This window comes from Lepus europaeus, chromosome 6, assembly GCF_033115175.1.
Source record: "Lepus europaeus isolate LE1 chromosome 6, mLepTim1.pri, whole genome shotgun sequence".
NCBI lineage: Eukaryota > Metazoa > Chordata > Mammalia > Lagomorpha > Leporidae > Lepus > Lepus europaeus.
The window spans coordinates 33,443,234-33,447,411 of record NC_084832.1 but is presented as its reverse complement, the minus strand read 5'-3'; the positions used below and the strand labels follow the sequence as shown (position 1 = coordinate 33,447,411).

General features: G+C 41.3%; 1 pseudogene; it reads right to left on the bottom strand.

The window, feature by feature from the left end:
* Positions 1-2,711: 2,711 nt before the first annotated feature.
* On the bottom strand, positions 2,712-3,912 carry LOC133762283 (Y-box-binding protein 1-like; annotated as a pseudogene).
* Positions 3,913-4,178: the final 266 nt, after the last annotated feature.

The following is a 4,178-nucleotide window of genomic DNA, read 5'->3' as shown; positions in this document are numbered from 1 at the left end:
GGTAACCTATTCACTTTTTAACCCAGACACTTTGTGAAGTCCAAAGTCTCAGTGAATTTTGAGGTGAGACCCTGAAACATTAGAGCATTCATTACCTTAATGTCTCTGTGACTTTTCTTTTTTCTTTCCTGTTGTTAACTCTTCCCTCCCACTTCTTATAATTAAATATATTTCTCTCCTTTTCACACTAACAATCTCTATTAATTTCCTCATCATCCCAATATTCAGTATTGTTCACTTTTATTACTGTCTTTCAGATCATAAAGTATGTGGAGTTTGAAAAAGCAGGCCCAAAAAACAGTAATTTTTAAAGTTATGGATATAGGACATATTTTTTGTAAAATGGTTAGTAAGTCAAGAGAAGTATATGATGTCCTAGTCTACTATTTCTCTTTTCTCGACAAGTTTTCTAATGGAAATTATATTTCCTTTGGTTAGCATTAGGAGCAAACTGGAATTGGAAGCAGAGCCAGGACTGAAATCCAGGCACTCAGACATGGAATACACAAGCAGTTTCTTAATCCCTGCACCAAACATCTGCTTCTGTTGCCCAATTTTCTATTGGCACATTGAGAATTTTCTAACTAGCCTCAAATATTCTTTATACATTTAGGATAATGGCCCCAAGTCTGTTATATGCACTAAAAATATTTCTACCAGTTTGTCAGTGGTCTTTTTATTTTTAAGACTTTTTAAATACAAGTTTTTTTACTTAGCGTAATCAATCACTTTTCCTTTCCCTTTTTATAATTTGTGTTTAAAACTTTTTTATATACCTAAGGTCAATCAAAGAGTCCCTGGAGGTTCTAAGATGGTAGAGTAGGGAAGGAGATTACTGCTCTAGTCTAGAAGATGATAGCTTAAAAAAAGTGGAGAGAGTGTAGCTTCAGGGAAGAGTTATGGCAGAGGAAACTCTGCACAAATTAGAGGGACACAGTGGACCTATTTGGAGGGCGTGGATGCCCATGGCTTAGTACTCCAGTAGAAGAGAGCCACTGCACCAGCCTGAGAAAGGGAGGTGAGACCAGACTGCAGCAGCCCAAGCCACTGGCGAGAAACCTTCAGGAAGAGCCTAGAAAGAACTGGCTTGGAGCTCTGTGGGGGATAGTGTACCTACCAAACTAGAGAGAAAAAAAAGAGGAGAAACATGTGTCTCTCTCCCTGATCACCTTACAATGATGTCCTTTAACAAGCCAATAGAGCAGGCACCATTTTGGACATATGTAACATCTGTGCCAGCCCATGTCAGCACCCAGCAATAAACCAAGTGGAAACTCCTGACTCTGGTGGGGAGAACTAACAGGGAACTGAGTGCTCATGAATATGGGAGGCTTGTGTGCTGGAACTATTAAAAAAAAAGAAACTGAGGCTGAGTGGGAGGACTCACGGTGTGGCTGGGATTTTGGGTAGTCACTATGGGAAACTCCACATGCTCAGGGCCTCCTGGTTACCTGGTAAGGGAAATTGTTGGGGAATTTGAGCTTTCACTGAAGACTGCACAGATCTTATATGTGGTTCTTGGGAAAGAGCAGACTAATATTATACCCACTGGGGCTAGCACTCAGGCACTGGTATCCTTTGAGGAGAGAGCTCAGCTGAGCAGAATAAATATTCCTTCTGATACAAAAAGAGAAGATTTACCATACCAAACCTGGGTATGTCATCTTATGCATGCCCTTCACCCTGGAGAACTGAACAGAGCTTCCTGGGCAACCCACTACAAGCCTCTAGATATTCACTAAAAGCAGACACTCCACATATCTACAGAGGAATAGTAAAAAGATAAAAGCCACCACAGCTGAAAAAAACAAAGAAGAAAAGAACAGGTATCTCCACAAATGCCAAAAAAAAGTACAACAATTCAAAAAACAAGAATAAGGAAGACAATATGATGCCCCCAAAAGAATACAACAATTCAATGCTAGATTGTGAAGATGATAAGATTGAAGAAATACCATGGAATTAAAAACACTGACCATAAGATTACATAGAAGTAATCAGAAGCAAATGCATGAGCTACTGAATTCTGTACATGACAAGAAAAAAAAAATTCTCACATGAAATTGAGATCTTAAAGAGAAATCAAAATAAAATGAAGAATTCAATAAAACAAATAAAAAATGTAGTTGAAAGCCTCAACAACAGAATTGGTGAAGCAGAAAAAAGATATTCTGATCATGAAGGTAAAGCACAGAAAATTATACAGCAAAATTAATAAAAAGAAGAGGAAATTAGAAAATTAAAAAACACTGTTGGGAATCTACAGGATATTTTTTTTTCATTTTCAATTCTCTTTATATACAGAAGATCAGTTTAGTGTATATTAGGTAATGATTTCAACAGTTTGCCCCCATATAGCAACACAAAGTGAAAAAAAAATACTGTTGAAGTACTAGTTATAGCATTAAATAAGAGTGTACAGCACATTAAAGACAGAGATCCTACATAATATAGTTTTTTTTTAAATTATTTAAGACCTTTATTAGCAGGTGCTTGCAGTTTGTTGATTTTTTGAAAAAATCAAGTTGTAAACTTTTATTACAAATTAAAAATGAAGTTCTTAAAAATCTCAACTTGACCAGATATGTAACAATTTAAAAACCTTTAAAGGTGTATTGAGAAAAACCAGGCTTTTTTAAAAAACACATTTGTCGTTACCAAAAAGAGACATCTTTGGGTAAAAATAATAAAAACCCCAAGCTGCATAGATAATGCAGATAGTTCTAGTAATCTGGTCTACGGGCAAAAAGCAAGCACTTAAGGTCTTCAGCTCCAATCTTTTGTTCATTTCTTATTGCTGGAATTTCATATTCATTTCTTCTTGTTGGATGACTAAACCGGATGATGGTAGAGATGTTAAGCCGGCATTTACTCAGCCCTGCCCTGCTCAGCCTCGGGAGCGGACGAATTCTCAGCTGGTGATCGGCTGCTTTTGTCTCTTTGCCATCTTGTGGTTTAGGGTTATCTGGGCGTCTGCATCGGTAATTGAAGTTGTGGCGGTACCGACGCTGAGGTGGCTGCTGACCCTGGGTCTCGTCTCCTTGGTTTTCCTTATCTTCTTTATTGCCGTCCTCTCTAGGCTGTCTTTGGTGAGGAGGACCTCTGCAGAATCGTGGTCTATAACCCCCATACATATTCTGTCTCACTGGTCTACCTTGTTCTCCTGCACCCTGGTTGTCAGCACCTTCCATCACTTCTCCCTGCACAGGAGGGTTGGAATACTGTGGTCGACGCCCATAGGGTCTCCGCATGTAGTAAGGTGGGAACCTTCGCCTGCGGTAGGGCCGGTGTTGTTGGGCCTGGCCTTCGGGAGCGCTCTCCGACCCCTCATTCTTTTCCCCACTCTCACTGTTCTGGTAATTCTGCTGGTAATTGCGTGGAGGACCCCTACGACATGGGTAGCGTCTATAATGGTTACGGTCTGCTGCATATTTACTGCCTTGCACTGGAACTCCACCAGGACCTGTAACATTTGCTGTCTCCGCACCCTTTTCTCCTTCAACAACATCAAACTCCACAGTCTCTCCATCTCCTACACTGCGAAGGTACTTCCTGGGGTTATTCTTCTTTATGGCAGTCTGGTGTACAAATACGTCTTCCTTGGTGTCATTCCTGTTGATGAAACTATATCCGTTCCTTACATTGAACCATTTTACTGTTCCCAAAACCTTCGTTGTGATGACCTTCTTGTCCCCGCCGGCGGGCGCCGCCGATGTGAGGCTACCCGGGCCACCGCTCCCTGTGCCGCTGCCCGTGGTGCCAGGCTTGGTTTCGTTGGCACTGAGGGCGGGGGCAGCGGGCGGCTGCTGGGTCTCGGCCTTGCTGCTCATGGTTGCGGTGATGGTGACTGGGGCCGGCTGCGGCAGCTGCAGCTCCTCCCGGGGTGTGATGGTAACTAGGCCGGCGGTGGCGGTGGGGCTGCTCAAGGCTCTCTGGGGTCCGCTCTCCGCTCCTGCTACCCATCGAACTCCTACATAATATTTTTTTAAATTAATTAATTTTCTATGCCATTTCCAATTTAACACCAGGTTTTTTTTTTTCATTTCCAATTATCTTTATATACAGAAGATCGATTCAGTATATAATTAGTAAAGATCTCATCAGTTTGTACCCACGCAGAAACACAAAGTGTAAAAATACTGTTTCAGTACTAGTTATAGCATCACTGCACATTAGAC